Source organism: Alligator sinensis, unplaced genomic scaffold (genome assembly GCF_000455745.1).
Source record: "Alligator sinensis unplaced genomic scaffold, ASM45574v1 scaffold91_2, whole genome shotgun sequence".
NCBI lineage: Eukaryota > Metazoa > Chordata > Crocodylia > Alligatoridae > Alligator > Alligator sinensis.
The window spans coordinates 616,900-629,353 of record NW_005842529.1 but is presented as its reverse complement, the minus strand read 5'-3'; the positions used below and the strand labels follow the sequence as shown (position 1 = coordinate 629,353).

At 40.8% G+C, this 12,454-nt stretch overlaps 1 protein-coding gene across 1 annotated transcript in view; it reads left to right on the top strand.

The window, feature by feature from the left end:
- Nucleotides 1-12,454, top strand: part of LRP6 (LDL receptor related protein 6) — a 184,686-nt gene that overhangs the window by 844 nt on the left and 171,388 nt on the right. The gene's annotated exons all lie outside the window — the stretch shown is intronic.

Here is a 12,454-nt window from a genome sequence, read left to right as displayed (position 1 = left end):
TTTTGTTTGTAGTAGGGCCCCCCCCCCCCCTCCCCTTTATTCATTATTGGTATTTACACTTAATTGTAATGGCCTTGTGAGGTGAGAGAAACCACCATTGTCACATGTTAGTGTGTGTTGGGGACAGGTATTAGCACTTCTGAATTGACATGTATTGCAAGTTTCTCCCTAATCCCTGTTGAGGCATTCCCATAAAATTGAGATGGTATTATAGAACTGGCTAAATCCAGGCAGAGTACAAGCTTTATGCATCCTAACTTGGACTTCAGGTTCTATTTGTGGACTTCAAGCTTGACATGCAGTGTTAGCAGTATTTTCTGTTTGGTCTCTTCCTGGGATTCTCCTGAATCTTGGCTATAAAACATGTGATATTCATTGGTAGTTTTGTGATATTAAGTAAAGGTGTAGGATGGTCATTTGTGAAATCTTTCTGCCTGCATCTGTAACATTAAGACACAATAAACATACTGCTTTTTATAAACTGAATTCTGCCAAGACATTTTTAAATCTTGTCTTTTTTTTTCTCGTTTGGAAAAGATGGGGGGAATGTTTTGTTTGTTTTACAGCCTCTTTTTTAATATTTTAATCTAATTCAACTCTTTTCCTTTTGCATCCTCCCCTCCACCCCTCTGATCCTTGCACCGACAGGAATCTACGACTGCATGTACGTGCTCATCTACACACGGCATGTGGCACCACACGTGTAGGTGTTCCCTGTGCTGCTGTCTTGCAGCTCGAGGGGGGTTTTTTTGACCCTGGGAACGTGTATACATTCCCCAGGGAGAAGTAGCAGTGGCACAAAGTGTGCCGCTGTTACTTGTCACAGGGGAAGTAAAAGTCTATACTGGTAAAATGTTTTATTGCCTATATGGTAAAATGTTTTATTGCCAAACTTCATAGCAATATTACAATCAAATATTCTTAAGGTCTTTAATTATTTTTCCCCCTGAAATAGTTTGAGCAGGGTATAGCAAGAAAGATGAAATTTCCATTTTCCAGTCCTTTTTTCTGAATGATTTTAGAAGTAGGTGAGTACAATAGCATACAGAAAAAGGATGGCCTTCCTCCTTCCCTTCACCAGTAGCTTCAAATATTTCTAATTTTTAACTCAGTAAAATAAATTTAATATACTAATTGTGTAATTTTATGCAATATGAACATAATACAATAAAATATTAATGGAAAAAATCTACCAGAGAAAATAAGACTTGCTAATCACATTTAGGATGAATAGAGATTTTGTGTGTCACCCAAGAGTTGATTGCATTAAATCCATATTAGTGTGTTAAACTTATAAAAATAGTTTGATGTTCTCTGTATGAATTCAGTAAAGTAATTGCCTAAAAATGAAATTTAAGAATCCATTTGTCTTGCCAGGTTGAAGAAGGGTTTCTGTTGCCACATAGGCACTGCTTTTTGAATATGTCAATGAGGTTTCACGTTTGGTTTGACAAGAGACATTTTTGTCCATAACTAATGGAAACCAAACTCTATCAAACTATTTGGTCTCTATCAGATGTGAGTATTTTCCAAATGTGCACAACAACATTCTTGAGGCCTAGAGCAAGATGACTGCAAAAATCCTTGTTCTTTTCACAAGGTTTACATTAGGTTAGAGATGTAGAAAGAAAAATTGATTTAAAGATAGATCTTAACTGGTTATTTGTACTTTTTGCCTTATTAGTCTACTACTCATTTTTATTTTAATAGCAAGGCAAGTCCAGTGTAAGTGGACAAACAAACTCTTCTGTCTGAAACATTTCTAACCTCTAATGGAATTGTCTGGCAAATATTAAATCTATTTGCTGGGCATAAAGTATGACCAAAATTGGAACTTAAATTCTAATTTAGACTTAAAGTGAGAACCTTTTCAATAATCGAGCTTTAAATACCATATTTATTCAGATAGAAGATGACCCTGATTATAAGATGATCCCCCAATAATTAGATTCGGTATATGGAGATTTTATACATTTATTAGAATTTTCCAGGTATAGAACCTAATTATTGGTGGGAAAATAAATTTGGGGACTCGGGTACCCCTTTGCTCTGTGTTTTTTCCCAGAACCTTTTCTCCTGGCAGCCTGTTCCCCCTCTCTTTATGGTCAGACCCTTCTTTCTCTGAGCACATGAAAGTGAGGAGCTAATTTGAAAACAGTTACCTTGAAACTAAACATGACTATAGCAATTTGCAGTACCCATGTACTTAGCTCATCCAAAACTGATGCATGCTACCTGTTTTATTTTTTTAAACTGCTGCAAGGTTTAATACATGTACTCCATAAACACACTTTTGAGCAGAACTTTGGCACCTACTTATATACAGTACAAACTGTGGATGATATTATGTGGAGAAGCTTGAAAGAGTCCAGAGGAGAACCACACGCATGATCAGGGGGCAAGAGAACAGGCCTGATGAAGAAAGACTGCGAGCTATGGGACTCTTCAGCCTGGAGAAGTGCAGGCTCAGGGGTGACTTGGTGGCAGCCTATAAGTACATAAAGGGTGTGCATCAGGATCTGGGGGAATGCCTGTTGACCAGAGCACCCCAAGGGATGACAAGGTCCAATGGTCGCTGTTTTAGGCTGGAGATAAGGAAAAACTTCTTTACTGTCTGAGCCTTCAAGGCCTGGAACAGACTTCCCCCAGAGGTGGTACAAGCACCTACTCTGGACATTTTAATGAAACATTTGGATACTTATCTTGCTGGGATCCTTTGACCCTAGCTGACTTCCTGCCCCTTGGGCAGGGGGTTGGACCTGATGATCTTATGAGGTCCCTTCCAGCCCTAATATCTATGAAATCAGTCCAAAGCCAGAGGCTTGTGATTTACTACATAGTTTATTTGGCTGGACCTCAGCAGTTGGCAGCCATGGTGACCCCAGAGCTCAGCATGTTTGTCTACTTCAAATATCCCCAACAAAGGATCCACCTGCTTATTTGCCCACACTCACGACGAACTGGGTGTTCTGGTCATGAATCTTGAGATGCTCCTGTGCGGGCCGGGAGCGGTCCGAGGCTTTCAGGGGCGCGCGGCGGGCTGTGGCCAGCAGCCCTGGCACGTGGGTCGGGGAATTCGGCACGGCGGACTAGAATTAGGCACGGACGCGTAGAGGTTGATTAAGATTATTTTACTTACAACGTAGATGGTCGCGGTGCAGGCAGGAAAACTTGCTTGCGTTGCAGTTACAGATAGAAAAGAAGAAGAGCGGACAAGAGTTCTAACTGCGAACTCTGGTCCAAGGCTGGCTGAGAGCTCTAGAACTGCAAGCCCGTCAAATCAACCGGACGAAATAACCCGAGAAGAGCTCTGGATACCACGATGAGAGTCCGAAAGGTGACTCCATGAAAGCGCGCAGGGAAGGGTACGTCGAGGGATCAGGTGGTGACGGGGAGGGGCTAGAGGTTGATCAGGCCCCTATATCCTTCTTAAGGCACACGCTGGGTTCGTTAAGCTCCACAGCGCGCTTAGAGTTCTTCACGAGATGTGAAGTCCTCCTTCTCCTCCAACTTGGGCGGAAACCACTCAAGCCTCTTATACGGCAGCCACGCCAATCGCTAGCCACCACGTGGGAATAATTTTAGAAACAGCCAATAGTGGGACACAAATTTACATACGGGTGGCGGGAACTCCTTTGCACCGGGGTTGTCTCTATGCAACTGAGAATTGCATGGTGCAAAGAAAGCTCCTCGTGGCGGGAAATAATTCTGCAGTGCCGAAGCGCACACAAAATCATACCCTTTGCGGCATGACAGCTCCAAAAACTTCTGTGCAGATGAGGTGCAGAGCTGCCTAGTCCAGCTTTACCACATGGAGGGTGGTGCCATACTAACCTTATGCATCAGGCTGACGGAGGGGGTGGCTGAGGTATTCTGGGTAAACTGTTTGGGGCCTGATTTTGTGATGTTTGCCAGGCTTTTAAGGCTGGTGAAGAAACAGGAATAATTGGGAATGGGAAAGAGGCTCAGCTGTGGGAGTGAAGAAGAAGTTCAAAATTATGCAGCTGTGGCTCGCCATGACTTGAAAAAGTTGGTGCTGAGGGGGACTGGGCTTAATAGGCACTACCATATGTTTTATTCAGATGGGCTCCACAAACTGATCCTTGTGGTAGGTTCCTATCAGTATGCAGGTCTGTGTTTTATAGTCATGCTCAGTGTTGGCTGCATTTAATCAACTTCTTAGTTGGTTTCCATTGCTGAATTTGGCAGCTGCTTAATGGCAGACAATGTATTTAGTGAGATTTTCTTATAGACAAGGGGCTTTTTTCCCCTCAGTGCTTCTTATTAATTTTAGTCGTGTGTGTGTGTAAAAAAAAAAAAAAAAAAAAAAAAAAAAAATCAGCCGACCATGCTGAGGCTTTATATTACCTACCCACTGGCAGTTGGATTGAGCAACAAAGCATTCTGAGACTAGAAGCTTATTTGCAAAATTCAGAATTTAGAAAATATTGGAATTTTGCTTTTTATCTACTTTTACACACTAGCTGTTTCTAGGTCCAGGTGGAATTTCTCTCTTTTTTTTTTTCTATTAAAAAAAAAGAAAAAAGAAAAAAAAAGGTTTAGCAACATCATGGCGTTTAATGAAAAAAATGAGTTTGTGGACAGTGACCATTTTAAAGGCATTAACTTAACAAAGATGATGAATATATAGTAGTGTGCTTAATCAGATTCTTATTTAGCTCAGCTGATTCTTTTTTTTAAGTTTGTTTGAAACTTTCTGTTGCAGGCCTGAAGACCCCAGATAAAAACATTGCTTTTGTTACTGTTTGGGAACTGGAAGTCCAATTGGCCAGTCTGGTTTCCTAATCAAGCTGAGCAAAGGAGGGAGACTTTATTTTCATAATGAAGTCTGCAGAGAGAGAGAGAGAGAGAGCGTTAAATACATAAATATATAATGACATTGCAGAGTGTATTTCAGTAAAACATTATGAATTTTCTTGGCTGTTTTCCAAGAAAATAAATTTCTTTATGGGGTTTTGATTTTTTTGTTTGTATTGTTTTTAAACCCAGTTCTCAAAGCACAAAGATGTTCCCTTTCTCCCCCATCTCTGAGATTGGAGCTCAGAACTATGCTGACCATTCTGGGGGAAAAGCTCATGTTTCCTTGGGGAATATCACAGTATTGCCAGAGAGTTGTGGAAAATCAACGGGATAACCCCAACAACAATGTTAAAAACAAATTTACCCATTTTATGTGTGCGCCCCAGTGTTTGGTGGTTTAGGTTCAGGGATTAATCTGACCTTTTTCTCCATCCTCCACCCCCTCCCCCTCCCTTGCTTAACCAGTGTAACTTAAAATATAGAATGGTCTTGCTAAACAACTGTGTAAGCTATGTTCTCATGTTTAAGTTTTTTGTATTCACATGCTGTAATTTATTTGACATGGTTATTTTTCATCCTTCTGGCAGTGAAATGAACCAACTGTGTGTGTGGCTCAGAAGGAGGGGAAGGGATATGGGATACTTGCCTCATCTTGTTTGAAACAAGTGGGAGTTTTCAGTATGTTTCAGGAAGACTTTCCTTTGACTATGTCTCAGTCACTCTGAAACTGTTTGGTCTGACTTTTATTAAAACTTAAACTGTTTTTAATCAGTTACAGCTGCCCCACAGGATAATCGGTACAAAATGTTTTGGTGTAGACAAGATTTTTTTTAACCTGGGGAGGGCAAAGGTGAACAGTAATAAGAGTGGAGGAATCAGTTCCCAGAAATCAGTAGATCTCGCTGGCCTAGAGATCAAGGACCACAAAAAAAATCAGAAAAAGCAATCACTTTCTGCTTTAAGACCTGACAGAAACTGCAGAATGTATGCCCACTAGGAAGTATAGTATCTGTTTAAATATTTATGACTTGTCCTGTTGTGTAAATCTTTTATGTTAAGACTAGTAGGTATTCCAACACTTGTTTAGACTCTGTTTACTGGTATCACTAATATGTCTTTGGCCCTTGTCTACCCAGAGGACTGACTCAAGTAATCATGGTCATAAAACTCTTCCCTTTCCCTAGCCTCCCCCTTCCCTCGAAAAGTTGATCACATTGTCTCAAGATGAAAGTGCTACCCAAAGAAAATGGCTTTTCTCATTTCTGGTTAAATGAAATTTTAAGTCTCTTTTGGAACCTCTGACTCCTTTCTCTTTGATTTCAGGGGTGTTTCGATTCAAACAGTTCTAGAATTACTATAACCACTAGCAAATAAACTCTTTAAAGTGGAACTATAAAATCAGTTCATGTTGTTGTAAAACAGTTTTCAATTCATGGATGGAAGTAGAGTCCAAAGCCAAACAGTATATTACAGGAGTTGCACATACATTTCTGTCCTACAACGCACTGGAGATCCGGCGGGTTGGAGCCTATTCTGCGCTCCAGCTGATGCGGACTGCTGTGCCATGCTGTGTGCGTTTGCATAAGCAGTGAAGTGCACGTCAGCATGCAGAAAATGGCAGTGGTGTGCTTTTGAACGAAAACCTCTGTGTTTTAGTTCAAATGTGTGACGCCAGCATTTTCTCATCATTGATGCTCATTTTGCCACTGTTATACAACTGCATGCGCTGCAGCATTGGGTGCTTTTATGCAAATGTGTATAAATGCCCTACACTTTTTATGATAGTTTCATTTGATTTCTGTATATAATGGTTTGTGTGAGCTTCCCCTATCAAGTTGAGACCTTCTCTAGAGTTGGAGGTGTTTTTTTCTCTTGCGCGCTTTCATTTGATATTCCTCTAGTTACATATGCTTCTTTTTTATTTTCCTAAATAATTTTTGCTCCTCTGAAAGAAGAAAGCAAGCATGCTTGACATGCCTAGATGCAAATGAACTTATTTGATGATAGTGTGGTCTCTACATCTGGTGCATATCGTATGCTACCAAAGCTAATATAGACTTTTTTATTAGCCTCTTTGAGACTTGTCATTGTGTTGCTAACACGCAGCCCTGCCCCTCTGGGGCAAAGGTAGGAATTGACAGCTGGAGGAAGGAGGGAGCCTGTAGGCTCCAACTGCTTTTCCAGCTAGAGCAATGGGGTGAGAGCTCAGGGGCTGCACAAAAGCCCTTGGCCTGCAGGTTGCCAGTTGGACAGCCCTGACTTCAAGAAATCAAATAGTTGAAACCCTTAGAAAGCTGGATAGAAAGGTATCAACTTACATACATTTAATGTGTGCTGGGAACTGTTTGTTTACACATTTAACTCAAGATTTTTACTGTTATCTTACATTATATGTGTCCCTTTCTTCCCTGGTGAAATGACTCCAGTAAATATAGTAGAGCAATCTAAATCAATTAGCTGTTTGTCGTAGTTAGTGAGAAGTAAGAATTTCTTAGGGTGATATCTTTTATTGGATCAACTATGTATTTGGAAGAAAGTTTAGACAAGCTTTCCGATGCAGGGCATTCTTCCTCAGGTCTCAGATCACAGGAAGCCAGGCACAGCATAGTGAAACACAGCACAGGGGGAGGGGTTGAGAGAGATTCTCAGGGGTAGCAGACATAATTAGCAAAAGAAAAGAGGCTGATTACTGGGAGACCAGGGTCTATCAGAAGGGAGGAAGGTCAATCTCACCTTCTTTGTATGGAAAGAATTCAGGAATTGGACTAATTAGAATTTGCCATAAGCCTGATATCAGCATTTAGTCCTTGGTTCTTACGGCATTTATAGATGTGCTCTTGGGCAGCACATTTTATTAATTGATTAAAGTGCCTGAAGCATCACATATATCAGTGTCCTTGTGCTGAAAAATGATGATGGGGCAGTTTGAACTAAAGCTCATCGAACAAGCTTTAGTTTGTGCCCTGCCACCATTTTTCAATGCGGGGACTCTGATACATATGACACTCGAGCCTGCTGGAGCGTGGTAATTACCATGTTCTAGCAGACTCGATTAATTGAGTAATTACAGCATGTTGGAGCAGCCTACCTGTGTGTATATAGGAGCCCTTAGTTTCTGGCCAGCGTACGAATTTTTGTTCCCAGCTTCACCTTTTAAATGTCTTGGATATATTTCCCTTGAACATAAAAGTAGTGAGGTCTGAGACAGGAACATGTTTCTCACAGAATAACCATTCAGAGGTGTATGTGTCTGTCTAAGTCCTTTATGTTTTTTCTGTGAGAATTCATTCTGGTGCACAGTTGCTGTTCAGTTTCTCCCATGTAGTTGTCATGAAGACACTTTGTGCATTGGAACAGGTATATCATATTTTGGAAATGGCATGTGTAGGAACCATGGATTCTGATGGGATTTTTGTGGGGGAGGGGGGTGGTCTTCTCCAGTGACAGGTTAAGCATTTCTTGCCAAGGCAAGGCTATGTAACACTTGATGTTTTTTGAGCAGTGGAGTTGTCTTCTTATGAGCTGGACAAAGTTGAGGGGCTGGGAATTTCTCAAGGTCTGATCTTTAAGTATAGGGCAGGCTATAGTTCTTTGGTGATTCTTCTGGTTTTTTCCTGTGTGGTTGCAGGGGGTTTTCTTTTTGTAGTCTGTTACTGTACTGTACAAGATTTTGTACAGTACAAGGGTATGAAGGCAGGTTTTACGCTGATCAGGTGGGCATTATGAGCTGTATCTGAGCATATGCAGTGGCATCTGAGGGCTGGGCTGTAGATAACAGCTTTTTTGGTGTGCTTGGGATGATTGATCATTTTGTGGACATAGGTATAGGGATCTGTGGCTTTTCTGTATATAGTGGTTTGTAGGGTGCCATCTTGGATATGTATTGTGGTATTTAGAAAGTTGATGTTGGCATAGGAGTATTCCAGAGAAAGTTTGATTTAGGGATGATGGTTGTTAAACTTATGGTTGAAGTCGGTGGGTCCAGGTGTTCAGTTGAGATAATGAACGTATCATCTATGTAACACGGGTATAGTGCAGGTTTGAAGGTGCAGTTTTCTAGAATTTTTTGGCATATTGAGGGGCCATATAATTGCCCATGGTTTGGAGGAAGTAGTGATTGTTGAAAGTGAAGTTGTTGTGGGTGAGCATGAAGTAGATGGTTTGTGCGCCATGCTGTTGCAAGTCTGAGTCTGCTTCATGTTCTTGATGATATTTGTAGTAGTTATAAGGTATTTATGGTAGTTAATGCTATTTCAATTTTAATCTGGTTTATTATAAACACTAAAAAAAGCACAGTAGCAGTTGGACAACTCTCAAATAAGATGTAGACAAAAAGACCAAAATCCGTAAGACTTCTTTGATTCTGCAAACACCAAAGATTTGTCTGCTTGACTTGAAAGTTATCTTGGCTTAAGGTAGGGTATGACTTCAAAGTAAAATAATTCCTGGAATAACTCCATATATGGATCTGAACCTCAGAATAGCTTAATACACTTTGGTTGGGCTGACAAGAAAATAATTTTTACAAGCAAAGCTTGATAGTGTGGACATGGACATTAGTGACATCTTTATCATTTCAGATTAAAATTGGTTCTGTTCTAATAAGGAACAGTTATTTAGATTTTCAAACATGCATATTACAAACTTCTGGCAAATGCACAAGCAAAAACTTTTTAAAATAAGGCTTTGACATTTAGGTCCCTAAATTTACATCCAGTTAACCACAAGCAGCTCTGACTGCTGGAGCTGGGAAGTATCTTTAATCCTTCCCATGGTCCCCATCACTGCCCTTCCTTCTGCTTCCTGTTGTTCCTGTGTCTGATGCAAGATACTTACTTAGGATTGAAGTGTTATCTTTACCGTGATAGTCTAGGAAATGCATAATAGGCAAGGATATTTTAATATGTTCTATTGGACCAACTGTATAGTTGAGAGAGCTGTTGGACAAGCTTTTGGGTATCAATTAGATATCTAGCTAGCAGCTTAATGTGCAGTTTTCTCACTGGGTATACTTGGCCTACATAAAGGAATTATGTCAAGTTAGTTAAACACCAAGTGGTGGAATCTTCAAAAGCTCCAAATCGCCTTCAACCTTATGCCTTGCAGACCTGAATCTTACAAACTCTGATAGTGGCATAAACAAAGTACTTCTCCTAGCGTTCAGCTTTTTCACTTAGGGAAGTTCAATATACCGAGAGGTGCTGTTTGTAGCAAATAGTGCAGTCTCTGTGCTTGTCAGGTTTGTTTTCACAAGTCTACAGTGTGTTTGAGGACATTAATTGAGGCTCTGGTTTTTGTCTTTTGTAGCCTGGATGAACATTTTTAAGAGAGAAACTTCTACTGGTGATTAGGAAGTCAAGAAAATGGGTACAAAGATTCCACTTTACAAGTTGAGGGCTAATGAAATGAAATGGAATGAGGATAAAAAAACTAGTAGCTTAAGTAAAATCTACAAAAATGGATTTTATTAAATGAACTTGGTTTTTATCCACCACTTTCAGTAACTAGTTGAATTTAACCAATTGAAGTTGAACTAATTTAATATCTGGGTTCGTAATAATTGGAAAGGTACTATTGCTATCCAATTTTGCACTAGTAACTGGAACAAAATATATCCCATAATGCGTTGCTTTGGTGAGCCTAAATTAGGATGTTTGGAATGCGTATCCAGAATGTTTTGTGTGTGAAACTTTAGGATGGTGCTAAACTTTAGGTTGGACCCTATGATCTTATGAAATCATGTGAATGAGGAAGGTAGAGTATTTGAATACAGTTGTTGCAAACATTGGTTGAATTGCAGACTCTTTGGTTCTCAAGTGTAAAGAAAGCCATGAGATGTATATGGCTTTCAATAATAATATGCTGATTATCTGAATAATATGCTGAGTATTTTGTTAAAAGATATCAAAGATGTTAGGTCCTAAATTCAGTAGACTATTTTCTTTGCAGACTGGATGCATCTTTTTCATAAGGCTCTGAATTTAACTTTTTGTTTCTTCTCAGTTGCTAGGCTGATTCTCTGCTTTTGGGCAGCTGCACACTAAATTCTTAAACTAATTCTATTAAGTAGGCCTTGAACATTCATCCTCAAAAAAAAAAAAAAAAAGCATCCAAATTCTGTAATTAAGTAAAATGGAACAGATTATTTGTTCATACAGTTAGAAAAAGATACACGAGCTTCTTTGGCAGACCCTAATACATTGTTGTTTTTAAGTTTGTGGAATGCAGTTAATATTAGCTTTCTTGAGAGAGGTTATTTTCCTTTATGCCCTGTTTTACTATGTGCATGGTCTCATCTCAGAAATGTGCAACATATCAACTCTGCTTGTTTTCTTTGGATTGTTTCAGTTTTAGTTTTCAAATTAATGTCTGGACTGATAAAGCATAGGGGTTATGGCATATAGACGATAGGTAGCGTAAGATGCAGCAAAACAAAACAATTTTCACAGTTTGGTTGCAGCACGAAGTGTTGATTTCACAGGCATTTCCTGGTGGCCCCACCCCTTGCCAGTGACTGTCGGAGAGGCATATATGGTATAATTTAATAGCAAATTCCATGGAAAGTAAATTATGACTATAAATCTATTAATTTTAAATCTAAAATTAAATGTATGTTTATATACAATATGAATTATAATTAGAGGTGCACCAATATATTGGTGCCATGTCAGATCAGTACCAACAAAAGGATAATTAACAATTATAGGCTATTTTTTTTTGTTTGCTTTTGGCCGGTGTAGCTAATAAAAGTTCTGATAAATATAATATGCCTTCTGGCCAGGGTCCCCAGATGCCAAGTGCATACATGCAGATGTGCACAGACATGTAGCCGGGTAGAGTGGAGATCAGTGTCCTGCAGGTAACTGTAGAGGGGAAGAGGCATGGGGGAGGGAAGGAGTGTTGCTGGGGGGCAGATTGAGGCTCCCTACAGTGAGGGAGAGAGTAGGGCTGGGGCAGGGTGGTTTATAGGACTGTGGGGCCAGAGTGGGGAGTGGGATGGAGCTGTGGGCGGCTCGTCCAGGAGATCAGTGTTCCGGTGCTTAAAAATGGCAGCGGGGGCTTTTGAGCTAAAGTTCATCCATTGAGCTTTAGTTCAACTGCTGCTGCTACCATTTTTAAGCACTGGAATGCTTTTAACTGGAGCAGAGCCAAGCAGGGTGAGGGTGGAGGTGGGCTGCCCACTGTGGGCTCAGGGCTCTTTGCCCTCCTGCCTTTGCTCTGGGAGCTGTGCGCAGGCCATGCCATGCCCCCAGCCCGTCCGGTGGCGAGCTGTGCCTCCATGTGCTGGATGGGCAGGGGGTGCAACACAGTCAGCACGTGGCTCTTGGGTCAAAGACAGCAGGGCAAAGAACCCTGAGCCCACAGCGAGTAGTCTACCTCTGTCCTTGCTCCGCTGGACTTCGCTCTGGTTAAAAGTGTCCTGATGCTTAAAAATGGTGAAGGCAACACTTGAGCTAAAGCTTATTCAGTGAACTTTAGGTCAGGCATCCCTCCAGCCCCAAGTCCCTATTCACCTTCCTGCCCCACTCCCTCCCTCACTGTGGGGGGACCTTGTTCTGCCACCCCTTTCCACCCCCACAATGTCCCTTCCCCTCCACAGACTTACCTGCAGGGAGCTGCTCTTAACACCGCC